The sequence below is a fragment of the Nyctereutes procyonoides genome, unplaced genomic scaffold, assembly GCF_905146905.1.
Source record: "Nyctereutes procyonoides isolate TBG_1078 unplaced genomic scaffold, NYPRO_anot_genome, whole genome shotgun sequence".
Taxonomy (NCBI): Eukaryota; Metazoa; Chordata; class Mammalia; order Carnivora; family Canidae; genus Nyctereutes; species Nyctereutes procyonoides.
The window spans coordinates 16,911,010-16,938,950 of NW_026575131.1; the positions used below are offsets into that span (position 1 = coordinate 16,911,010).

The 27,941-nt window shown below is 37.3% G+C and overlaps 1 protein-coding gene and 1 non-coding gene across 13 annotated transcripts in view; one reads left to right on the forward strand and one right to left on the reverse strand.

The window, feature by feature from the left end:
- Positions 1-27,941, reverse strand: part of CHL1 (cell adhesion molecule L1 like) — a 201,400-nt gene that overhangs the window by 102,682 nt on the left and 70,777 nt on the right. Inside the window, exon 3 of one of the 12 annotated variants that reach the window (XM_055343983.1) lies at positions 9,992-10,020. The exons of the other annotated variants lie outside the window; for them this stretch is intronic. The gene's annotated coding sequence lies outside the window, so the exon portion shown is untranslated. The remainder of the gene's footprint in view (positions 1-9,991; positions 10,021-27,941) is intronic. 12 annotated transcript variants of the gene reach the window in all.
- On the forward strand, positions 5,119-5,225 carry LOC129522642 (U6 spliceosomal RNA). The gene has a single exon (XR_008666942.1). It is a non-coding gene; the product is annotated as a U6 spliceosomal RNA (small nuclear RNA).

The following is a 27,941-nucleotide window of genomic DNA, read 5'->3' on the forward strand; positions in this document are numbered from 1 at the left end:
AGGAACCTTAAATCTGTACCCTTGACCTCATTAGCAACAAACTGTAACCAATTGCTAATTACCTTATGGCTGTATCATAAACTGTGTATATGTATATGTATGTAAATTGTGTATGTAAATCCTATATCCTTTCGGCACTTAAAATTTCCAAGACAAGATGATAGGACTTAGGGAAAGGAGATACTAGATAAACCATCACCCTTTAATGGAAAATGAAGGTTTAAACTTGAAGAAGTAACCAACTTTCTGGTGGAAAATATACTAAATTGTATTAAATGTATTGACTTGGGCACAATAACAAACCAAAAGTTTGTTTTGTCCTGTATACTGAGGAGGAGATAATTCCAATTAGAATCCAAATTTGTTTGTTTGTTTTTTAAACTTACTAAAGAACACCAATAAGGGCTCAATAAGAAATCCAGTTAATTTCACATGTTATCAATAAAATGTAAAGGGTTAATTATATCAAATCAAAGACTGGCACTTATAATCTCTGTAGGTGAAATTTTAGGATTGATTCTAAGATCACAAAGAGATGGCTCCCTCATCTCTGAAACACATTTGCATTGCAACAAATTACTACAACACATGCCTTTAGCAACTTGCACAAGTATATACAAGAGAACATGAGAAGGCAATTCAAGATGTAAGTCTGCCAGGGGAGAATTACGGTTTGAAGGAAAAGAAGATCATCAACATCTACCATAAACTGAGTGTCTATATGTGCCTGGCAGATAGCTAGCCAGAGCCAGAGTGATGAGTGAGATAGACTTTATCAATGACCTTTAAAATTTACATTTCAGTTATGGGAGAGAGAAAAGACAAAAAAAAAAAAAGTGGTTGTGGTAAGTGCCAAGCAGAAGACCAACTGGGTACTATGATCCAGCGTTGGGTGTGCATGGCTATCTCACAAGCAGGGCTCAGGAAGGCCTTCCTTTGATGGAAATATCTAATTTGGAACAAAAATTATGAAAAAGGAAGCGAATAACTCTATAAATTATCTTCACTATAAAATTTGTTGTTTATTCTAATTATTTTCAGTTATGAAAATGGAAGGAAAAACCTACCAGCGACAACGTTACTGGGGAGAACTTAATGAAAGCACCATGAGACCCAAAACTTAGCTCCCCTCTCACGGCAACTGTTTTCCTTTCCTACCTCAAGCACTAATGCAGAGTCATATATATAATTAGTAGTGACTACAGAAGCAAGGAAAGATCCTGGGATTTCTGTTGTTGTCATTGTTTTAAAGCCACTTTTGGAGGAAATAAACATTGCTAATAATAAAGCCATTGTTTATCAAGCAATGGCTATGTTCTATGTATGCTACATACACTATTGCATTTATTCCTCACAACAACCATAGAAGACAAGGGTTATTATCTACATTTTACAGCTGAGTAAACAGGCAGGATGTAAATAACTTGTCTAAGATTACATAGCTGTGGGGGAGTCAGGCTTGCAGTCCAGAGCACAGTTGGCACCTTTGAGATTTTCTACTACCATGACCATGTTAGAAAGGAAAATGAAGAAAAGAATTGAAATGATCACCTTTCTCTGGCTCCCTGTACTCATCTGATTGTACTGAATTTTGCACTCAATTACTTAATAGCAGTATAAAAATATACTTTGGTTTCTCTGGTGACACTACTTTTTAAAGGTCAATGATATTTGTAGAGAAAATGGTGGTACTTCTTCAAAGTTCACCGAAATGCCCAAGCCACTCAGCTGTAATGATGTCTTCATCAAATGAGGACTACCTTATTTTGTAATTCATCTCTTTCCTTTACAGAATTCTGCCTTTCATCAAGATGCATGGGGATCCCTGGGTGGCGCAGCGGTTTGGCGCCTGCCTTTGGCCCAGGGCGCGATCCTGGAGACCCGGGATCGAATCCCACGTCGGGCTCCCGGTGCATGGAGCCTGCTTCTCCCTCTGCCTGTGTCTCTGCCTCTCTCTCTCTCTCTGTATGACTATCGTAAATAAATAAAAAAAAAATCATCAAGATGCATGACTTGCAGCTGAGGTTTTGACTTGATCCAGCATCTAGCATAAAAGGTGAAGATCTGATAATGAAACCATTATTCTAATTAATATTTCAATCATGCTTGCAAACAGCCTTTTACTTCCAGTAGGTAAGTCGCTTTTAAAATGCAAGTATATGCCAGATGGTTTACTCAGGATTTCTATTTATACAGAAAACATCCATGAGCATAAAAATCAAACTATTATTATGACTGGTCAAAGAATGACAGTATGCATCCTGCTGTATTTTATATTTAATTTAATTATCTACTACCAATGAAATCATAAATGAATCTACATACTCAGAAGTTTATAGGGTTAGCCCCCCCCATTACCACAAAGGCATATAATTATCCATAATGCAAATCAGCTTATCTATTATTATGTCCACCTTAAAATGGGTATCTCAATTTAAATTTATAGAAAAGTTGGAAAGGTCTGAGTAATGGCTTTGGATCTACTGAAGGTAGAGAGGATCCATTCTTTTTTTTTTTTTAATTTATTTGAGAGAGAAAGAGAGGGAGAGTGAGCAAGCATACCTATATACCTATTATACCTATTAGAGTGAAGGAGAGAATCTCAGTCATACTCTGCATTGAGCACAGAGTCTGAAGTGGGGCTTGATCTCAAGATGCATGAGATCATGATCTGAGCCAAAACCAAGAGTTGGACATTAAACTGACTAAGCCACCCCAGTGCCCTGAGAGGTGCCATTGTAAAGATAAACATCATTTCACTTCTTTATTTTAAATATATCAGATCAGGACTTTCCTTTGAGTAACTTTCTCTGGTTGTTTCCAACTCCTCAGTGATATATTATGAAGGTAGAAATGATATTAGTTGCGTTCTTTTAATAATTACTCATTCTTGACACATGGGATATTTAAAGGTCTGTATACCTCACATTTCATTTTGTTTTTATGGTCCACTTTTCATGGATCCTTAAAGTAGTGAACAGTATTACCTTGGTGGGACTAAGGTTTTGCAAGTAATATGGAAAAGTTTCTAAAGATTCCCACACAAGCACTTCAGTGTTGTTCACATATACAGATAAGTAAGTACGTCAATATGCCAGAAATTCCTCATCTCTTTACACTCCTAACAAAGTTTGTGTGCCACAAAAATAAGTCAATATGAATAATCCATTCACTTCTTTGCTTTGATGCTCACATTGAATGCCACCTTAGAGTCCTTGCTAGAGTACTAATCCAGTGTAGTCTCAGTCATTCCCTCACGCCTTCGTGCTTGATTATCAACAAAACACTTGTCAGTGTTATCTTTTGTTTAGTTATTTGTTTTTTCTCCACACACCCCCCCGGACCCCACCATCTGTTTCTTCCCAAAGTTGGTAAGCCCTGTAAGGACAGGGGCTTCTATTTCCCTAATGTAGCCTCACTCCTAGTGAGGTATATAATAAATGCTTACTGAATGATATTAGATGAATCAATAGGTACATAATAGGTATATAATAAATGCTTATAATAGGTATATAATAGGCATATAATAAATGCTTACTGAATTATATTAGATGAATCAATGAGTGAGAGAGTGAATACCTGGAAAACACAGATGTACATACATTAATTCATCAAAGAAATAGGCCATCATTAGTCATTGATAAAAAGTGATTTTCATGAATATGCATATTATGACAAAAGCAGGAAAGAAAATGCCTTTCTACCAGGAATTCTCCACTGGATGAGGGAGAAAGGGATGTTCCCTCCACAGGGTATTTCACAGTATCTAGACTGTGAAACGATTTTCACAGACTATGTTTTGTGGTTGTCACAACTGGGAGGGTAATATAGATATCTACTGGGAGGTCAGGGATGCTGCACTAAAGACCCAACATTGCACAAGATAGTGTGCAAGGAAAAAAAATTACTGAGCCTAACATTTAACAATGGCAATGCTTTCTACTATTGTTTACTCCTTATATGTATTTAATACATATTACATATTACACAACTACCACATGCTAATATTGAATTCCTGTGAAGAAAAATACATGTTCTGAATGGATTACAAACAGATTGACTAATAGATGGTTGGCTGGCTAGACTGATAGATAAAAGGAGAGATGAATGGACTTAACAGACAGATATATACACATACATGAATAGAAAGTAACCCCAGCACTGTGTAAGACTAAAACCATGTGATGGCTAATTGCAAGAAACTTATACTCTTGCTATCATCTAATCATGTATCCACAGATTTTGTTCTTTTTAAATAATAAAATATTGGACTGTGTAATAAGACTAACAATTAACAATGTTAACAATTAACAATGGGGAGAAACTATATGGTAATTTTGGAATTAAATGCTAATAACTTTCTAAAATTGAAATTCAATTAATTAACATATAGTATATTATTAGTTTCAGAAGTAGAATTCAGGGATGCCTGGGTGGCTCAGCAGTTGAGCATCTGTCTTTCGCCCAAGGCGTGATCCCAGGGTCCAGGGATTGAATCCTGCATCAGGCTCCCTGCGAGGGGCCTGCTTCTCCCCCTGCCTGTGTCTCTGCCTCTCTCAGTGCATCTCTCATGAATAAATAAATAAAATCTTTAAAAAAAGTAGAATTCAGTGATTCATCAGTTGTATATAACACCCAGTTCTCATTACATCACATGCCCTCCTTAATGCTAATGACATTTGTGAATAGAAGGCTATAAGTAAGACCTAGTCACCAGTGTTTAGTTAAGTGTGACACAAAATAAATATAAAAATGCCTTCCTTCAAATGAAGGGCATGTGTCTCATTCTCATAAATGAAAATTACTGTTCAAGTGAGATCTGTATTAACTATGTGGAAGGAATGGTTCTGTAGTATGTAAGGAAGAATAAAACAGAAATTCAAAGAGAGTTTGAGTAGATGCTGTTACAAAACAATCAGAGGCCCAAAGAGTGGGGCTTATACTTAGATCACTGGACAGAAAATAAAGATCTTTTGTTTCCTTAGAGAGATGCTGCATTCTATATAGCATGTTCCATGAAGTAAGTCAGAAGTAGCAAAGGTAGAAATTATATTGAAAGAAGAGAGGTTGCTTTCTCCAAGTCTTTTTCATTTCTACTGTAGTAAGGAGGCATCCAAAGTGCTTGCTTTACCAGCACATATACTTAAATCGGAATGATTCAGGGAAGAATACCATAGCCCCTGTATAAGGATGACATGCAAATCCATAAAGTCTTCTATATTTTTCAGTGGGATAACATATTCAAAGAAGACAGTAATAGAGAAATAGAAACACAAAAATGTAGACATATAGAAAAAACAGCAAAGTAATAGATGTCAATTCCTCCATACCAATAATTACATTAAATGTAAATGGATTTAATACTCTAAATAAAAGGAGAGATTCCCAGAATAGTTTAAATAAAATGATTCAACTACATGCTGTCTAGAAGTGAAAATCTTAGGGTTCAAAGATGATGTTATAGGGTGGAAGTAAAAGGATGGAAAAAATACATATGCTTTGGAAAAAGCAACCAAAACAGATCTAGGGTGGCTATCCTACCATTAGACAAAATAGACTTTAAGAAAAAAAATGTTACTAGAGACAACAAGGGATGTTTTATAATGGTAAACAGTCAGTCAGGAGTATATAATGATTTACAAACATAAATATACCTAACAAAGCCCCCAACTACCAAGACAAAAACTGACAAAATTGAAGGGAGAGATAGGCAACTCAACAATAATAGTTGAAGACCAAGGTTTCATTTGCAATAATACATAGAACTATGCAGAAGATCAACAAGGAAATGGAAGGCATGGACAGGTCCAGAAATGTCCATGGACTTCTGTGGGAGGGCCCAGGAATTACTGAATATAAAAGCCTCAGGGTCACTGCACCAAGATGAAACAGACCTTTATTAGTAAGAATTCTCCACAGAGGGGATCCCTGGATGGCTCAGCGGTTTAGTGCCTGCCTTTGGCCCAGGGCGTGGTCCTGGAGTTTCAGGATGGAGTTCCACATTGGGCTCCCTGCATGGAGCCTGCTTCTCCCTCTGTCTGTGTCTCTGCCTCTGTGTGTGTGTGTGTGTGTGTCTCTCATGAATAAATAAATAAAATCTTTACAAAAAAATTCTCCACAAAAACAACAGCAGGGTTGACTAGCAGGCTGGAGAATCAGTGTAGAATGACAATTTTTTTAATTCTTTTTTTTTTAAGATTTTATTTATTTATTCATAGAGACAGAGAGAGAGAGAGAGAGGCAGAGACACAGGCAGAGGGAGAAGCAGGCTCCATGCAGAGAGCCCGACGTGGGACTTGATCCAGGGTCTCCAGGATCACGCCCTGGGCTGCAGGCAGCGCTAAAGCACTGCGCCACCGGGGCTGCCCTAGAATGACAATTTGATTCCAATGCTGTCTGCTCGAATATTTCTTCTTCCTCTGGGGAGGTCATACTCTGTTCTATTAGGGCCTCTACTGATAGGATGAGGCCCACCCATATCACAGAGGGAGATCTGCTTTTCTCAAAGTCCAGTAATCTAAAAGTGAATCTCATCTAAAAAAATACCGTGAACAGTATTCAAATTTTAGAACAAATAAATTTTTGTCATGAGAAGACATTCTGTGCCTTGTAGGATTTCTAGGAGGAACACTGACGTCTATCCAGGACAGGCCAGTGGCACCCCATCCCCCAAGTGTGACAACCAAAAATATCTCTATACATTGTCAGGTGTTGGAGGGGATGTGCAAAAGCAACCCAGATAAGAACAACTGGGATAGAGATTGTGATACTGTTAATTAGAAACTTACCTAGCCAATAGTGTGTGTGTGTGTCTGTGTCTGTGTGTGTGTGTGTGTGTGTGTGTGTGTGTGTGTTGATAGGGGTACTTGCTAATAGTTAACTCATAAAACCAGGGAGGAAAGGTTTCTATTCTAGTACTCGTAAGAAAAGATTATTTATTAAGTTTACTTATTAAACTAAATATCCAACCAACAAACAGAAGTTCTAATTCATCTCTTTACCCTTCACTGACTCCTCATATCAAAAAATGATTTGATTGTAGTCAAGATGATGTTTATGGTGGCAAAGCCTCCTGACTATTGACTCCAGCGCCCATTCTTAAATGCTTGCCTTTAAACAGATTCAGGTGTCTTTGTCAGATCCCGCTTACATGTAGTAAAAATACAAGAAGTAGCTATGAATCGGCTTCATCAGTAATAAAAATGTTTCAGTATTTTAAAGCTTACCTAAATTATTTTATAGGTCCTCAGTATGCTCTTAATAATAAAATTATTTGCCACAAATTGCTCTTTTTTTTTAAGAATGCTTTTCAATTTTCTTGACAAATTTTGTTGGAAAATAAGTTAGATACCAGCCATACCAACATCACAGTCTCTTGAGAATCCCCTGAAAAATCTCCCACACTTTTAGGTATAAACTGCCATCACTGTTTTTGGCTTTAAAATAAATACCCTTAGGGCAGCCCAGGTAGCTCAGCGGTTTAGCGCTGCCTTCAGGCCAGAGGGTGATCCTGAAGACCCAGAATCAAGTCCCACATCAGGCTTTCTGCATGGAGCCTGCTTCTCCCTCTGCCTTTGTCTCTGCTTCTCTCTCTCTCTCTCCCTTTCTCTCTCTCTCTCTCTGTCTCTCATGAACAAATAAAATCTTTTTAAAAAATAAAATAAATACCGTTAGTTTACCAATAACATTTTAAACATGTGTTTTATATTTTACATTTTATCTTTACCTTGACTTATCAAAGATCTGCCTTATGACCAACATAGTATCAGTATAGACCTTTTTTTTTTCTTTTTGTCTAGCAGAAACCTGATTTTATCCCAACATAACCATACTCAGCACTTAAAAAAATAACAATAGCCAATGTGGAAAAAATCTATATTTTCATGCAATGATTTTATACTCAATATGGGGGAAAAAAGAAAAAAAAAATGCTTGCCAAGTAAAGGCATTAACACATTTTCAAGGGACTTTTCAAGTGCGTTTTTTCCCCTTGGCTCAGCATTTCATTTTTACAGCATCTATTAATCAAGTCTAAGCAGGCTTTAAATCCCCAATCCCTACTTCAGATTATTTTACAATTGCTGTGCTCTTCTCTCTTTGTCTCTAGTACCATCTTCCTCTGATTCCATTGTTTTAGTTCAGCTCTTTGCTCTGCACTTTCAATCATCCTAAATCCACCATCCTTTGAGAACAGCAGCCATCAATTTCTAAGGCCATACAACAAGGACTAATGTTTATACTTTCAAAGGGAATTCACTGAATAATAAAGACCATTTAAGAAACGCCAGGAAAAATTGATTACTTCAGAATACAGAGCAACCGATCCAAACTGGAGAACGCCATTTAGTCTTGAGAATTGGTAAAGAGAGAAAAAAAAAAAGGGAGAAAATGACTAAAATTCATCTTTGTTCTTTATTGTATTTGGATATTCAAACTCTCAGAATCTAAGCAGCATTTAACTTAATCAAGAAGAAGGAAAGACACCAGCTATACCTTTTGAGAAGTTAAAGATGTAAGAAGATAAAGAATATGGTAATGCACAGAACCAGATACTTTCTCTGTAGATAAAATAATTTTATCAGAAGGGTTTTACTGTTTCAGTGAGGTGGAAAGGCACAGATAAGTGGTTGCCTATTTTCTTCTCTGTCTTATCCTTAAAAGTAACTGATAAATTGCTAAGGATCTAAAGGCTAAACATCATTAATCTAGTTTTCTCAGGTATCTGTCATAATTCTAAACGTTGTTATTCTACAGGTCCATTTTATGCATGCCTCCATAACAATAGTAAGGTCTGGGCATGAAAAATGTAGAGAGAAATCAGAGGACTCTCAAGGTGCGTGAAACCATTGAAAACCAAGGGCAAACACATATCTGAAACCCAAGTTTCCTGCATTTTTCTTCTACAACAAGATTCAAAATAATATCATTTCTTGCTTTATTCCAATCCTTGATGAAGTTCAAATACTGAAACATTAATCTTAAATTTGCAGACTGCCATTCAGAACTTCATAGAATATGACCTTGATTGAATAACTGTGTGTGTACCTCTGCAAGGAAATGGTCTGTCTATTCATTAGATTCAGTATCCCAAATCTGCCATTATGCTTCTTGAAAGTGACAATAAATTGCTTCCAAATACAATTTCTTCTCATCTTATGTATGGATATTATTTAAAAAGCAGCAAATCAATGAGTAAAACAGGTTAATTTTATGCCAATCACAAAAACTGGTGACAGGTGTCGCCATGTGTTACGACAAGATCTCTTGGCCATGGGTCATTGCTTTGAAAGGAACTAACGAATGGCTTGCAGTACTGTGACACACTGAAAAGCCCCCTGGGATCTCATGCAAAGATCGCATGACAGGTATGAAATTAACTCGTGGCATCATGGTATTTTCCAGACATGACAGCTTCCAGAATAGTTGCCACTTAGCACAGTGGGGATTGTGGGAGGAACTGCGACATCTAGTAAATGATTTCAGTGGGATCTCCTAAGGGCCATAAGACAAATCATCCCCCAAGAAAATGTGTAGAAAGTTAAAATTATAGAGGGTGGGGCTCAAATAAGTAGCAGTTAAGCAAAAAATAATTCCGTTTTGGATACTCTTGTAATTTTAATTTGCTTCCTGGACTAATTTCCACAGAGAAGATGAATAAAGTATCCATTATTATAATTTTGAAGAGCTCTTTATTTCTTCCTTGAATTAGAACAAGAGTTTCAGTCATGAGCTGAGGAAGTACTGGAGCAACCATGCCTTTTCACATCACGTGTGCACAAGCACGCACACGCACACACACACACACACACACAACAGCCATGCCATGCAAAATAAAACACAAACATCCATTCTGTAACTAAATCTTATAATTAGGTTACATGCAAAAATGTAAAATCTGGAAACAGTAAGACTCTTTGTTATAGAAAAGATGATGTTAAAAGAGCAAAGCAAAACATTTGCATCATATAATAAATAAATGTCACCAGCTTACTTTACTGACTTCTGAGTTAATTGCCTCTTCTATATCAATTCCAAATGTCACGTCAAAGATAATATGAGGAAATGAGCAAAGAGAGAAAAGGGAGAATAGGCAAATTTAGCATTCAGAAATAAAGTCATGTAAACATGGTATTTATTTTCTTTGAATTCCTAATTATAAAAACAACATGCAAGTTATGAATGCCACTTTTTTTGCATAATTTTCAAAGTATAAGGTAAGAGAAATAAAACACAAGTACAGTGATTACAGCTTGAAATGCAAGCAATTGTTAGTCCTGAAAAGGATAAAAGGAACATGTGACTATAAATGTGGTAGAGAACCAGAAATTACATGGGATTCAATGTTATGTTCTTCTGCCAACAGACAAAAAGTGTATTAATGTTATGTGTGTATACAGATATAGACCATTAACTCTGGTTTCACAATCTGGGCACTAGTTGCTAGCTCCTGATTCTTTATTTTGCTTTTTTAATATAAATTTTCCCCAGAATTCCTTTACGATCCTAGCACATGGACATTATCATTTATTTCTAGGACTGTGAATATATTAACTACCAAATAATACCCTTAAATTTCCAAGCAGATGTTCAAAACATTCTTTAAGATCAGTAAACAATTAGCATATATAGTAAGCGATTTCCTAAAATGACTATGTATGTAACCAACAGTATATAACAAATAGCATGTGCCAAGCAATATTCTAGGAACTTTATAAGTAACTCATTTAATCTTAATAATAGCAACCCTATAAGGTAGGTACTATTAATATCTTCAACTTTGAGATGAGATAATGCAGGTACAAAGATGATAAGTCATTTTAACAAGTCTACAGCTGATATGTGGGATACTCTGGAATTGGACCAGAGTCCATAATCATTAACCTCCATGCCATGATGCTTTAGAAGACCTTTCCAGATCACTGTACAACAACCTTTCTAATCATGAGGTTTCCCTTGGGACTTCCATTCTTCTTGATATTATCTTATTTAAAACTCATGGTCAAAGAAAATGTAGTCACTAGATTCCAGTAGTTGTAACGACACCATCAACCTTATAAAACTCACATGTCTTATAAGCAAGCTAAACTCTGCCGTTTTCTACACCCAACATCCTAGGAAATTTCTGAAGGAAGGCTGTAACAACATTAGTATTTTGATGACTTCAGCCTTCAAAACTCAATATATTTAATTCAATGTATTTTCTTGAGTATGAAGTATAAACATCATATATACTATATATGTTAAAAACAGTGGTGAATTAAAGACACATAATCTTTACCTTCACAACACTTTAGATTAGTGGAGGAAAATTTATAACAGTAGTCATGTCAATGGAAATGTAATTATTCATTTTAAATATTGTTTAAAAGAATGGTATAGGGCAGCCCAGGTGGTTCAGTGGTTTAGTGTTGCCTTCGGCCCAGGGCCTGATCCTGGGGACCCGGGATCAAGTCCCACGTCGGGCTCCCTGCATGGAGCCTGCTTCTCCCTCTGCCTGTGTCTCTGCCTCTCTCTCTCTGTGTCTCTCATGAATAAATAAATAAAATCTTTAAAAACAAAAGAATTACATAAAATACTTAGAAAAATGGCTGGAATACAATATATACATTCAATTAATAGTATCCTTATAATTGCTCACTGTGTTTATATTTTACATGTTTCCTTTTACATGAGTTTATCTCTATACTAGTGTTCTTTTCAGATTAGGAACTATCCTTTTAAAAAAAATGTTTGAGAGAGTGAGTGTATGAGACAAAGGGAAATGCAGAGGGAGTGGGAGAAGCTCGGCAGGGAGTCTGACGTGGGGCTCCATCCCAGGAACCTGCGACCATGCCTTGAGCTAAAGGCAGACACTTAACCAACTGAGCCTCCCAGATGCCCCCCTGCCCGACTAAACTATGCTTTTGAATAACAGTAATGGCCTTTTTTTCAATTACAGCAAATAAAGATTATTCATTACAGAATGGTAGTAAGCTTACCAAATTTCCATTCAATATTTTCATGAATACATAAAAAATTAGAGTATTTGAAAAAGGCAATACACCTGGTCTGTAAGTGCCAATGTTCCCTGCTCATGACATCAAAGAAACCATCTGCTAGTTCTCTCTGCAGCAAAGTACCAAATATTTCACTATGGTGGCAAAATTTTGTCATTCTACATAGCAACTAACACAATTCATAAGATATGTTTTTTTTAGAGATGATTTTTTTCATAAACCACTATTGCCATCAATACACATCAACAGAAATAATACAGAAGTTAAAAAGCACCTATATATAACTGGAAAACAAGTAGGACATTTGTTTCTGTCCTGCAGATTATAGATTTATTTTTCAACCTGACAATGGAAATCTGACCAGTGACAAGAAAGTTTACATAACAAATCATTTGTATAGAATCACATATCCATAATATGTTAGTATGATACTAGATAATGAGTCACACAATGATAAAGAGCTTGGCCAGCCCCACAACTTAATAGCTATGTAAACTTGGGCAGTCACTGGTCCCCACACCCTCTCCAATCTCAGGGGCAGTTTCATCATTAGTAAATTGATAGAATAATTCCAACCCACTGTTGTAAGACTTAAGCACCTACTAAGCCTAGTGCCATGCTAGGCACTGAAGATACAGTGGTGAACAGGACCAGGCTAGAGTCCATGCTAACAGAATTTCCTGTCTATATTGCTTAGTTAGAAAAGAAAGATATTGGGCAGCCCCAGTGGCACAGCGGTTTGGCGCCGCCTGCAGCCCAGGGTGTGATCCTGGAGACCTGGGATCGAGTCCCACATAGGGCTCCCTGCATGGAGCCTGCTTCTCCCTCTGCCTGTGTCTCTGCCTCTCTCTCTGTGTGTCTATGGATAAATAAATAAAATCTTAAAAAAAAAGAAAAGGAAGATATTGCTTCTTATTTCATAAAAATGTTGAGGATAAGCAATATGGTCCACCAGAATGATAATTGAAGACACTGCAAAGATCACAGTGGTTTATATATGGAAAGCATAAAAATTCAATAGAGCATTAATAATATCTCTTGTACATTTTCAATTGGGTAAATCCTCATATAAATAAAAGAAACAGAAAAAATGTGCATTGATTAAGGCGGAATATTATCTTGTCCTTCATAAACTGTGGGAAGCAATTTTCTTTTTTTTTTAATTTTTATTTATTTATGATAGTCACAGAGAGAGAGAGAGTGGGGGGCAGAGACATAGGCAGAGGGAGAAGCAGACTCCATGCACCGGGAGCCCGATATGGGATTTGATCCCGGGTCTCCAGGATCGTGCCCTGGGCCAAAGGCAGGTGCCAAACCGCTGTGCCACCCAGGGATCCCGGAAGCAATTTTCAATTGCAGATGTCTTAGCTGTTCCTGAAAATGGTCAAAATTATTCTACTTAGATTTTGAAAATCATAAAAAAAATTTTGAAAATCATGCTGGGAGAAACCAATGTGCTGCTTATGATGCAAGGGAACTACTGGTAACATAAACATCAATCCATCTCACACTGTAGTAAAAAATTGTACCAAACAATATACCAGAAAATTCTAGTGCAGTATCTGGGCTTAGAAGATTGTAGGTAGATTAACTTGAAAGACATATCTTTTCTTATTTAACCTGTCTGGGTAGTGGGCACATTTATTCTCTTTAAAGACAGTTTTAGGGATCCCTGGGTGGCGCAGCAGTTTAGCACCTGCCTTTTTTATTTATTTATTTATTTATTCATTCATTCATTCATTCATTCATTCATTCATTCGTGAGAGACACAGAGAGAGGCAGAGACATAGGCAGAGGGAGAAGCAGGCTCCACACAGGGAGCCCCATGTGGGACTCGATCCCAGGCCTCCAGGATCACACCCTGGGCTGCAGGCGGCGCTAAACCGCTGCGCCACCTGGGCTGCCCAGCACCTGCCTTTGGTCCAGGGCACGATCCTGGAGACCCAGGATCGAGTCCCACGTCGGGCTCCCTGCATGGAGCCTGCTTCTCTCTCTGCCTGTGTCTCTGCCTCTCTCTCTGTGTGTGTGTGTGACTATCATGAATAAATAAATAAAATCTTAAAAAAAATAAAATAAAGACAGTTTTAGTTGGCTTAATAGTTTTGAATGTCCTAATTTGAGGATGGTTTATCTTAGGAAACATACTTATACTGAAATAGTAATATGTTTTAATATTAACATAAATGTGTGTGTGTGAATGCGAAATGTTTTACAGGGTTTAGAAATTGTATGTGATATCATACTCTTTCTAGATTTGCTCTTTACGATATAGTAACCACTGACGACATATGGCTAATTTTTTAAAAGAGTTATTATGATAGAATACAAGCTTGACCTCAATCTTAGGGATCTGATAATTTCATAACATATGTGATTTTTTTTTTTTTATCCACAGAAGCAATGGGAGGAGGAATAGACAGGGAAGAATGTGAATATGCTGAATTTAACTACCAACCAATATTGATGACACTTAATGGCAAAACAATAAAGGTCTAGAGAACCCAGCTCCCGAATAACATTAAAAGAGATAACAGGGGCACCTGAGTGACTCAGTTAAGTATCCAACTCTTGGTTTGGATCAGGTCATGCTGTCAGAGCTCCATAGCAATTCACTCAGTAAGGAGTCTGCTTGGGATTCTTTCCCTCTTCCTCTCCCAGGAGAGGAAGAATGAGGAAATGTGCACTGCACATTCTCTCTCTCTCTCAAATAAACAAATAAAATATTTAAAAAAAAAAAACAGGAGATAACAGAGGCTAAGAGGGAAATAATTAAGTTTGGGAATGACAATTATCTCTAAGAAATTAAAGAGCTTAAACATTTGTGGAAAAAAGACAGCTAAACTACAGCACATTGATTTAGGTTCCTGGAAACTCTCCCTTGGCCAGGGTCATGCAAAGTAACCACTTTCAGAGGGTGCAGTAACATGGTCATAGGAGGGGCAAACTCCTTTATCGGCCATGAAAAACCCAGTGAGCAAATTCTAGCTATTTTATACCCAGTAAAACAAAAACAAAACTAAAGAAAAAAAAAACTAAGATAAAAAAGCACAAAACTATAAATTCCTCTCTGTTACTATAATATTTGCTAAGCTTCTGCTTTCCTTTAGCTTTGAACCTACTGCTACCTACATTTGACTGGCTCCTTCCCATTTATTCACAGAGCTACCCTTCATTCAAATCTCTGGTCCAATGTCACCACTTCAGCGAGGCTTTCCTCAACTAGCCTGTGTAACAGTGGCCCATGTCCTCACTTTTACTTAATAGGAAGTATCACCACCTGGCACTTCATTACCTCTATTATTCATTACCTTTATTGACTTGGCTGTTTGTTACCTCCCGATATTAGACTGTAACTCCTACAAAGACAGAACTTTGTCTTACTCATCTCTATCTCCCCAGCACCAAATGCCTGACAATTATGGGAATTCAACAAGTAATGGATATAAGGATGACGGAACGAATAACAGGATGGATCAAGTTGGGAGTAGGAGACCAGCAGTCAGTCATCTTTGGAACTTATGCTACAACATGTGTTGATTGCTGCTTTGAACCATTTCAATATAAACTCTTACCTGATCTTGTAATTTATTTCCACAATGTAAATAACTCCATAGTCTTTCTAGTTGTGAGACCTAAAATTCTCTTTTGCCTAGAGCTACCTGACATTGAAAGTGCCATGACTAATGCGCTCACTATATAAGCTACATGAGGGAAGAATCTATGTCCAATTTATCTTCCATATTTCCACAGAACGGAAAAAAATATTGCCTTGTAACAAAAGAAGCCTGTATTTTTAAAATGTCTCTGAGAGAAAAGAGGAAAAGGGTAATGATTAAAAAAAAAACGGAAAGGATAATAAAAGAAGGCTTGAGATTTATGAACTAGAAATGCACATATTACTAAACCCAACACTTGGAAGATCATAAAGCCCGTTCAGAAATGACAAAGAACAGTGTGTTGATAAGAATAAAAACAAACAAATTAAGAATTGGAAATAAATCTGTCAGTACCCTAAGACTTGGAAGGGTACGGAAGAGTTTGTGCAAACCTTGCAAAGAACTAGATAATGAAAGAATTATAGCAACAACTATATAAGAAATGTAGACGCACTCTGAGACTTTCAAAAGGATAAATAATTTCCCTAATATTTTTGGTATTGCTTACATATGCTTGGTTAAATGAAACATGTGTTAAATAACAGTAGTAATATTATGGTAAAGCATCAAAACAATGAAAAATTTAAAACAATTAATGGATATAAGAACTTCCTGTATTCATAGCTATTGCTAAAACTATTTACATGCATGTTACTCAGGGGTACAAAAATTTCATTTACCCAATTCTGTTAAAATCCTGCTACATTGCAGAAAACATCTACCATATGACTTCAGTCAGCGCATATCAAAACTGTTTTATCACAATGCTATTTTTAATAGCTAGAGATATGACTACCAAATAGAAATGTCACCAAAACATGATCTCAACTTAACATGAAAGATGACTTTTCATAAGAGGGCTTCAAATACAGCATGTGTATTAAAAGGAAATCAGGATGCATGCTCAAGTACAATAATCCTCCCCACATTCATCAATGTTCACTTCGATTTCCTTTTCCTCTCTCCATTGCTCTTCTGAATCTATTTGTCAGATAACCATATCGCACATTTCCTGGTTTCCACAGCTTAGCATGAATACATCAGCTTTTGCAGCTCTGCATCCCTGGCTTCCTATTGATGCCAATGTCCATTCAAAATTAAAAATTGTTGACAGTTTTTCTCCATCTTCACAAATTTCCCCTCATTTCATCTCATGAGAATTTCCCATGTGTTAAATGTATCGAGCAGGTTTGTGTAATCTCCTTGACAACCTCACTGCTTAGGACTGACAAGAAATAATTAGTGGACAGAGGGTCAACATTCGGGGAAAATAAGATGGGAGGCCTCATGGAGTTCTACAATCTAGTTGAAATTGGTTGGTCAAGGATCCTCACCTCAGGTGGAGCATTAGCCTGAAATGATTCCATTTTTCCCCTCGAACGTTGCTTTCAACACGATTTTGCCAAATTCTCTTTTCCTGTCACTCTATGATATCTTGTCATTCCATAAGCTTCATGTCACTTTTTATCACTAAAATTCAGGCTGATTCAAAATGCTCCCTCCTCATTTCTGGCCAGAACAAACGCTAGATGGGGATTATTAATTGAGGAGAGGAATGCAGTTTCCTCTTGTATTCTTCCTCTTTCTACAGCATCTTGGAATTATAACTGTCAATTCTAGCCTGATTGTCTGTTGGGTCAGCCCCTGCACCAGTCTCAGGCACTTCCACCTCCACTCCCACCCCTCCCCCTTTCCACCACTCCAGATCTGAGCCTCCTGCCTGTGGTGTCAAAGTACTCTTAGCAAACACCTAAGGTGAGGTACCCTCAAGACACCTCAAACCCAGCCACTTACTATCAGGTCTACTTGATCTATGGGACATTCATGCACCCTTGCTGGGCCCAAAGGTAAAAGTAGGCACTGCTCTACTGGCCTATCCTATGACGTCTCCTGCCCTGCCCACATAGGCACAGGTACAGACCAGGAAGTCCACCACTGATTCAGGTAACCAAACAGGGAAGACATCTCTCAGGCACATCAAGCTGTTCAAATGATTACATTGGACCCCTTGATTTGGCACGTGGCTTTGCAAAAGTTAGAGTGCTACAGAGGGAGCCCCTCTTATCACAAACAAGGCACAATTTGCACAAACAATTTCAATTTCACTCTCATCTTCCTGCCTCCAAATTTTTCTCTGTACACAGGCAGGAGAGCTGGTAATATTGGGGAACTTTGGCTTCTTTTGGCTCTTAGGAAAACTCTGAGGAAGATTCTAGCCCTAAAATTTTGTTTCTCTCTTTACTAGCACTTTATTTCTCTCTTACTAAAGATTAACTGGGCTAATCTGTTTTCAGCTGTGAATTCTAATTAGCCATTTGGCCTCAACAATAATTGAAATACGAGTCCCACTTAACATCCTTTTAACACTCATCATTAGGAAAAAAGTCTAAATTAAGCTAATACTTTGGCCACCACCTGAATCAGTTTCTTGTCTTCAGACCCTATGTCTGAGAGCATGACAAAAGGGGTAGCATGAACTGTTTCCTAAAACCAACTACCAATAACAGGCACAATATTTAAATTCAAATTTAATTCCAAAGATTGTTTTTTAATTGTTTTTGGTGTGCTAAATGACACTGTAAGATTTATGCCTGCCTCTAATTATATAATTATTAAATTTTGCAACTTATGTTTATGGCATGTCTAATAATCTGAAGGTAAAGGAAAAGGAACCTATATGAACAGTTCCATTAATTATGGAACTGAATTCAAAGTAAGTACTGACGGCACAAGGTAGTCATCATTTCTTAATGTATTTTTCATGTCACCACTAGATCTTCTATAAAATCTTATGCTTTATTATTCCAAATTATTTTCCTCACCATTTGAAATTAATATAATATGGAAGCTTGAGAAACCTGCTTTTTTCATGCAAAACATTATATCTACTGAACATATGCTAGGGCAAAACACATTCAAAGCGTGAGTAAACATACAATGTGATAAGACAACAAATAGGAATTCAATAAGCTACGAGCTGTGATAGAAAACTGAAGCAAGGTTTTTCATAGGAAAGATATCATTTCAGAATTGACCGACAACAGATTTAATCAAACTCATGCCAAAAAAATGACAGTAGCAAGGCAAATCCACTTCTATGATAACTCTTACATTTTCTCCAAAAAAATACTCAATTTGCTTTTAATTGTTTCTCAGAAGTAATTTACATTTTAAATCTATTTTCTTAACAAGATAACTCAAATCATAGGGAGGATATTTGTTACCAAAAGCTATATAACATTTAGCATTTTTCTTGAGTTTTATTTAACAGTATAACAAAGGAAATCAGCATGATCCCAACCTTGACTCTGACATACATGGAAGTGTTTAATTAGGTGTTTAATGCTAAACTGATAATGATCATGAGATACAATGGATAAGGTAATTTTAGATCCTCAAAACTTCTTGCAAAACAATAGCATAATAATAACAAAAAATTTTCATGATTTTAAGGTAATATCGGCCACTAGAAACATCTCAATAACTAAAAGTTTCTTAAGAAGTGTATGCAATATTAAGAAGTAAAAATGAACTAAAATATGAACAAAAAATAGAGGAAAATGAATAACCCCAACTCGCCCTAACGCCTAAATCACCTCACAGTGGTTAATTTAGATCTTATGCAAAGGAAGTTGCTACCAGCGCAAGGAAACAAATTCTCATTATATTTGGTGCCCAGAGATCACCAGGGAAATAATGATGGCAAGATAGTCCTTCTCAGTGTAATTTCAAAAAGAGATCTTGCTGCCAAGTAAAATGGCCGTAACAAAAATGGTATCACTTAGTTGTTCAGTTAGTCAATAGCCATTTATTTGAATCTTGCCATATACACTGAAAGAGCACAAAGTAAACAGAGCACAGGGTCCTTAGCTGTAAAATACAAGATACATAGTGGAATTAACACAGGAATGAATGCAAGGAACCAGATGTACCAATATGAAAAATAATGACAAATTATTCAGGTGAATGCTATGGGGCTGTTCACACATGCTTTGTGATCAGATAGGTCCCAGTAGACTGAGTTCCTACCATTTCAAGTAGGGGAAGGGTGAGATCCTCTCCTGGATGTCTTAGTCTGCGTAGCCTGCTATAACAAAGTACCATAGAGTAGATGTCTTATAAGCCACAGAAATTTACTTCTCACAGTTCTGGAGGCTGGGCAGCCCAAGATCAAGGCACAAGCAGATGGAAGTGTCTGGTAAGAACTGGCTTCCTGGTTCACAGATAGCTGTCTTTTTGCTGTTTCCGCACATGGCAGAAAGGGCAAGAGAGCTCTCTAATGTCTTTCTTGTAAGGACACTAATCTCATTTATGGGGGCTCCCCTACCTTAGGACTTAATCATCTCCCAGAATCCCCACTTTCAAATATTATCACACTGAGGATTAAACTTCAACATATGAATTTGGTGGGGGGTGGGGTGGGGTATAAATTTGATACCACTAAATCCTAAAATAATTAGAGAACAACTCTGATTAATAACTATTGTTTTAATAACTATTGTTTTAAATACATATTTAGTTTTAAACTAAAACTCTGGAGGTATTGACTTACTGATTTAGAGCACCTCCATGCCACCTGACAGGTAAAGAATCTACATCTGGCTCATATGGTTTCAAAGACTATCCCATTGGCTCTTACCTTACTTGTTCTTTTTTTTTTTTAAGAATTTATTTATTTATTCATGAGAGACAGAGAGAGAGAGAGAGAGACAGAGACACAGGCAGAGGGAGAAGCAGGCTCCATGCAGGGAGCCCAAAGTGGGACTCTCCAGGATCAGGCCCTGGGCTGAAGGCAGCACTAAACCACTAGGCCACCTGGGCTGCCCTCTACTTTAACTTTTTTTTTTTTTAAGATTTTATTTATTTATTCATAGAAACACACAGAGAGAGAATGAGAGACAGAGACACAGGCAGAGGGAGAAGCAGGCTCCATGCAGAGAGCCTGATGTGGGACTCGGATCCAGGGTCTCCAGGATTACGCCCTGGGCTGCAGGCGGTGCTAAACCGCTGCACCACCAGGGCTGCCCCGCTGCACCACCAGGGCTGCCCTACCTTACTTGTTCTAAATGATAATAAAACTTTATCTCATCCTAACCTCCTGATGCAGGAACATCACACAGTCTCTATCACATAGGTTGCCACTGAGGGGCAGCAGCCTGTACTATCCTAAAATGTACCATGTTGGCATGTGGATTATTTTGAGCTAAACGCCATTAAGACCCAGCAGCCTCAGGAAAAGTTTTTTGCCTCTCTCTTAACTGCTGCCTAAAAGAACTTTTTTTTTTTTAAGATAGTATTTGTTTATTTGAGAGAGAGAGAGAGAGAGCCCATGTGCACAGGCACGCCCACAAGGGGAGGGGGTAGAGGGAGAGTAGAAGCAGACTGCCTGCTGAGCAGAGAAAGCCCCCACATGGGGATCCATCCAGAACCCTGAGATCATTACCTGAGGCAAAGGCAGACACTTAACCCTTACAGCCACCCAGGGGCCCCCATGCTTAAAAGAATTTAGATAGAGGGTCTCTACCAGGAAGACAGAGCTATTATCAGAGACACTTTTAATATCAGAAAGACTTACCTGCATGGCAGGGCAAACATCTATTTACCAAACATTTGTTCTTCTCATCTTCCTGTGAATTGTCTTCCTCCCTTTTGAAGTCTGGAACCCTACTCCCTTCTCAACTCAAGGTGGTATACAAGCCTTAATTACCTGACTGCCTGTGAGTCTCATATTTTCATGAATATTTCATATTCTCATATTTTCATTTTCACACACACATATATATACATTTATATATATATATACATATATGTGTATATATAAATTTGTTTTTGTCCTCTTAATCTGTCTTAGGTCAACTTAATTATTAGACAGCCAAAGAGCCTAGAAGGAAAGAAAGGAAAAGTTTTCAGCTCCTATACCACAAAGCAACCTTCCGTCCTGATGTTGCTGGTGCCAAAGCCAGAGCATAATGTTTTTACAAATAAAGAATAAACTGTTGCAATGCCAACCTGTACCTTGGGGAAAAGGGTTAGTTCCACAATCATCATCAATCACCAAGACAACCCAAAGAAATTTACAATCTAAGTAAAAATAGCACACCTGCTGGACAGATAGACCTTCAAGGTCAGTCCGTCTCCTCATTAGATTGTTGACCTTGAACCACCCCCCAAAAATTTCACAGCTGCCCCTGCTAAAGAAAGACTTATTTCCATTTGCCATTCACTGGTGTCATTTCTATAGGGGCCTATCAGTGCCACCTATAGGTTCAAAGGAACAGAGACTTGCGCACAGCCTACTTCCCTATTGCTGAAGCTCTTGGTACTAAGTCCTGTCTAAGCTACATCATTCTTCAAAGTGTAAGAAAGAAGAATCCTTCCCTAAGCATTTATACTTAACCAGAGATATTGCACATATAAGTTGGCCAGGGTTACTAACCTTACCAGATTTTACAGACCTTTTCACAACTTCCCCTAAGAATATGACCTGCTCCTAGTAGACAAGTTGCACAGACTCAAACCTACCACTCCCACTTCAAACACCCCATGGTTTCATTTTTTTTTCTCTGCATGAAATTGTTTGTTTTTCTTAGAAGGCATACTATTTTGCCCAAGTTTCAAGAGGTTTCAAGAACCTTGACTACTGAGGAGAAATCTCTTCCATTCCAGAAAGAGTCCTAGAATGCTTATCCAAATATGCCACTTCTCGTTCCATTCCACTCCCACCTAATAGCAACCATCAAGATTTAAAAACCTTAAAATCCCACCTCATTACACCTTCTGCTTCACTGTGAATACTTACAAGATTCTGGTGTTACATTTCCCATACCTCCCACACACAGGTTTTGAATGAGTGTGAGGATAATATATTATTAATGTATGGAATTCTAGAAACATCCAGGCACAGGCCTATGCTCTTCCTATCATGTATCATCATTCTTTTGGGCTTGGATCAGATCAGTCAGATTTGCATTTCAGCTCAGAAACTCACGAATTTTTGACAAATAAGTTAGGTGAGGCCTAAGGCCTTATCTAAAGAATGAGAACAATAAAAAAGGACAGTTCCTTGATGACCAGTAAGTAATGTAAAAATATCACAGCAAATAAAAAATAAATGATGTGAAAATACTATAGCAAACCTCTACTGAATGCTTACTATGTGTTGCAAGCATTTAAAGGGTATCATCTGATTTAATTTCATAAAAAACTATCAGGTAAATATCACCACTGTCTCAATTTTACAGATGAGGTTAGTGAGACACAGAAATTTTACGCAATTTGGCCAAGTTCACACAACTAGCAAGTATGGGAACCAGAATGTAAACTTCAGCAGGCCACTCTCTTAGCAACTTTACCAAACCACTGGTCAATTAAATAATTGTTTATTATGCAAATAAGAGAAAAACACAGTTCTTGGCACAAGGTAAATGAATCCAGAAAATAGCTGTCATAGAAGCAGCAGCAGCAGCAGCAACAGTAGTAGTAGCAGTAGCAAGAGTGAACATTAGATATTATGCTTCCATTACATGGCATGATGCCATTAGTAGCAAATTACTAAATAGCAACTACCAAAAGCTGTATCTCCCTTGTAGTTCTTTCCTAAAATCCAAACTAAAGGCCTTTCAAAGTGGTTAGGATTGCTGACCAGGAAGCAATGACTGGAAAGGAATGTTTATACAGAGTTGTAGATGTGTATTTCACTTAGCATTCTGCTCTTTTTTGCAAATGGTCCTGTATGAAAAGAGACAGAAGTCTTTGTTTTCTAGAATGACACATTTTTCCTACAACCCAAGACTATTTTATTAATCAGTGTCCCTTGTTAAAAGACCAAGGATCATTCATTCTGAGAGTCAAATAATGACCACTGACTTTGAGCTTCCCAATAGCCCCCGAGTCTGAGTATCTCAGACAGGAAGTGAGAATTTACCTTGGCAATCTTGATGTACAGCACGTATTATGTCCATAGCATACATCTATATCATGCACAAATGATACAGGCCAGGAACATTTGTTAGTTTGATATGCCTGCATTATTAAAGATGTAAATTGCCAGCAAGCATTCTCATTGTTGTTCCATTCAAATACTGTTTTCAAAACTACTTCTCCCTTCCTGTATATTTGAAAAAACTATACATTCTTATTAGTACTGAGTTCTTTCTTCTACTGCAATACAAATAGGAGCTCTACAAGTTCATTTTCAGAATGATTCCCAGGGTATAGTAAAGAGCAATAAAGGCAAGGGTTATGAACGGTATCATTTACTGTGTAGGCTTGTTTTAAAAGTACATAAAGAAATAATTCTTGTCCTATTCATGTGGCAATGAATTTAGTGCCATTTGAATAGAGTACATAAAAAGACTCATTCAACACATTTAACTACTAATTGGTTATCCTTATGGTAAAGTCTGAATGACAGAACTAGAGCAAAGCACCCAAGGGAGAAAAAACTAAAATAAAAAACTGTGGGATATTTGTGCAAGTCTATCCTAAGGCATTGATAGTGCAGCCTATTGATATTATCTATCTTAGATAAGCTGGTTGCTTGGGAAGAAACACATAAGAAAAGCTCATTCTTTTCAAATCAATATTAGCATTTTGTGTTACCACCATCTAGCAGTGCATATGGATCCATTCAAAAGGTGTACCTTACATGATTGTATGTAGCTAAGAACAAAGGAAAAAATACGTGGCATCATTAAAATCACTCTTTCAACATCCACTAAGCCAACACAAATGTAGTGCATGTTCTCTATATGTTCCAAGGACGGCAAACATTTAAAAGATGCAGAAAAGCAAACACATGCATAAATCAAAAATGTAATATAATTCTCATCTTTGAGAAAATGGACTCAATAAACCAGTTATGTGAATAAATCTTGGCTAGATAGAAAAACAAATACATAGATATGTGAGTGATTTGGAGCAGTGACAAATGCAAGTTGGAGGCAAGGGACCTCTTATGATATGCTATGTCGTACATCCTATTATTGGAAGTTTCCAGTAACAAATGAACATTTCCTTTCTCTAACATTATTCTTCCTTAAAAGAAAACAAAATAACAAAAAAGAAAGATGACACAATGGTACAAAGAAGTAGCTGGCAAAATTCAGAACCATAAATTAGAAATTTCCAGTTAAGTATTCAGCAAGTCTATTACACTTTTTTTTTTTTTATTAACTACTCCAAGAGCCATAACCTCTTAATGCATCAATACCACCCTGGGGATGAGTCTGAATTAGCTCTTTCAGATGGCTAGGAGTTCATTTGATGAATTACCATTAGTCTCAGGGCACTAGAGTGGACAGAAGCAGGTTAATGGAACAGCTCATTCCTGTTCCAAGGAGCTTTGGTACTGGGGCTTCTGGATTCTGCTTGGGAGCAACTCATTTAACAGTGAAATCAACAAAAACATTTATTCTCCAAACTTCCTTCACTTTGCATGACATTTATATTATCTTCATGTTTCAGCCATTCTGAATTCCTCAGGGAAGGCCAATATTTAAATATCCAAATGAGATCATTAAAACTTTGTCATTACGGTTTGACAACTGACTGTAGTTTACCTGGTAGCTGAATGAGTAGAAGGCACCTCCAAAGACCCTAGAACCAAAGGCGACAAACTGCTCATAGGTATGTTTTATGTAGCTCTCACAGTGGCTTTTGTGGAGGTTTAAATTAGCTTTCCTCCCTACCTCCCTTTCTTCCTTTCTTCCTGTTTATTTATTTATTTAAGTAATCTGTACACCCCACATGGGGCTTGGGCTCATAACAGCGAGATCAAGAGCCCCATGTTCTTCTGAGTGAGCCAGCCAAGTGCCCTATTAGCTTCTCTTTCCCTTTCTTTTTCTCTTCCTTTTCTTTTTTTCTCTTTTTCTTTCTTTTTTTCTTTTTTTCTTTCTTTCTTTCAGAGAATGTGAGAGAGAGACAAAGAGACAGTGTGAGCATGGGATGGGGGAGAAGGAGAGAAAGAAAACCTCAAGCAGGCTCTGTGCCCAGCACAGAGCCCAACGTGGGGGCTCTATCACATGACCCTGAGATCATGACCTGAGCAGATATCAAGAGTCAGACGCTTAACCAACTGAGCCACTCAGGCACACCAGCTTCCATTTCTCAAACATAAGGAATTTTAACAATAAAATTCAGATTTCTGTCATTTTAAAAAATATATAGAAAGTCTGACAGGACAGTCCTGCTTTGGCACTTGGCAATGAGCTGAGTAGTCTCTTTAGAAGAGACTGTTCTTTCCGGTGCTCCAGTCTCCACCACTCCCTATTACCTTGTATTTCTTCTGATGCCTCACTCCTTTGCATTTAAATGTGTGATACCAGCCCCATATCTACCATAGATCATGGCTGTGAATATACTCAGTCTGTTAAAACTCTCAAACTAAATTGCTGACTTAAAGAATGTATTAACATATATTTCTTAATTTCTTATGAAAATATTAAAGATTGGATTTTAGTCCAGCAATAATTGTACTTCACAATTATCACTTTATTCAAAATTCATTTCCCCTCATAAATACTGATTTAGCTCTTTTATAGCCAACTCTTAACTTTGTGACTTATATTTTAAATATTCTATTTGTTGTGTTCCAAATTTGACAGATATATTAAAAATCAAAGAGCTATACCATTTTAAGGCTGGAATGTTTCTTCAATATCACTGACCTCCAAATCATATATTTTACAAGTAAGAAATCAATACATTTGTGAACTTTTGAGGACACACAGGTAGTGAATATGAAATTCAAGGATGGAATATGATTTTTTAACCCCAGTTCAATGCTTAATTTTAGTAGTGACTGGCCTTTTCTGTTGCATGATGTTTCATGAAGGAAAAATAATACCATTTTTTGAATATAGCATTCTTCTTCTTCTTTCTCTTTCTCTCCTTCTTTCCCTCTTTTTCTCCTTCCCTTCCTACTTACTTTCCTCTCCTTCCTCTGTCTTTCTCCCCGCTTCTCTTTCTCCTTATTTCTCTTAAGACCCAATAGTTTACTTGAAGGTAAGAATTATATAAACACCATGTAAACAGTGTTTCAGTGGACAGCTGCACTGAGTAATTTCGGAGACAATTTTTTTCATTACGCTTATCTTATGTAATATTGGACTTTCTTTTTGTACAATGATCAAAGGTAAAAACATAGAGTGTACCCATGTCCAGCTAGCTGAGGGGCAAAACTAAGTGACCAACCAATCGTGGGATTTAACAGCTTAGCTCATCATTCTGATGATCCTCCTTTACTTCTGAAAAACAAATTAAGTATAATTAATTTAATAAGTAAAATATGGGGCAGACAGAGTGGCCTCTCAAACTGTCTCAAACTAAAAAACTAGGCTGACTTCCAATAAACTGGTGGTTGCAGAGCTGCTGATGTCTCATAGAAAAGTCTGAAAAGAATAATTTAATTTAAAAACCATTTTGGCTTTCCTAATCTTATTTTTTTCCTATTGCTCTTATCCCTTATTTTATTAGTAATGAAGTTTATAGGAAAATAAGAATTTCTCCTTCCATGGAAAGGCTTTATGTAGATTGTTTTCTTCCTACTATGCATTGAATTTCTGAGATCAGCATTTTGAACAAGTTTCACAAACTGTACCCCCACTTTGTCAGTGAGGTAACTTTTTAAAATGATCTACTGGGGTCTTGTCTAGTAAGCTACAGTAAGTAGTCTGCTAGTTCCCATGTATATACAGATCTCTGTGGGAAGTGGGAGTGAATGCACAAGCTGTGGTGGCATCATAGTCAAAACAGCATTTTATAGTGATCCTTAAGTGGTCACTAATGTGCAAATGCCTTAAATTCTAAGATCTAAATACTTATGCCTTGATATACACGTCTTTTTTATTTTTTTAAGATTTTATTTATTTATTCATGAAAGCACAGAGAGAGAGAGAGAGAGAGAGAGAGAGGCAGAGACACAGGCAGAGGGAGAAGTAGGTTCCATGCAGGAAGCCTGATGCAGGACTCGATCCCGGGACCCGGGGATCACGCCCTGAGCCAAAGGCAGATGCTCAATCACTGAGCCACCCAGGCATCCCACACATGTCTTCTTTTAAGAATGTAAAGGTAGATGGGCAGTTTACAGTATTTCAAAAATGTGCTCTTCATACTTTGTTTTTGGTTTTGGTGTACTGAACATTGGTGTGCACTTATGCAAAAAGAGCCATGTTAAAATTTTAGAATAGAGATGAATCCCTACAGTCCTGGGCCCCACTGTCAGAAATACTAATTTAGCGGGTACAGCGGGGGGTCTAGGAATCTGCATATGTAATCAACATCCCAAATT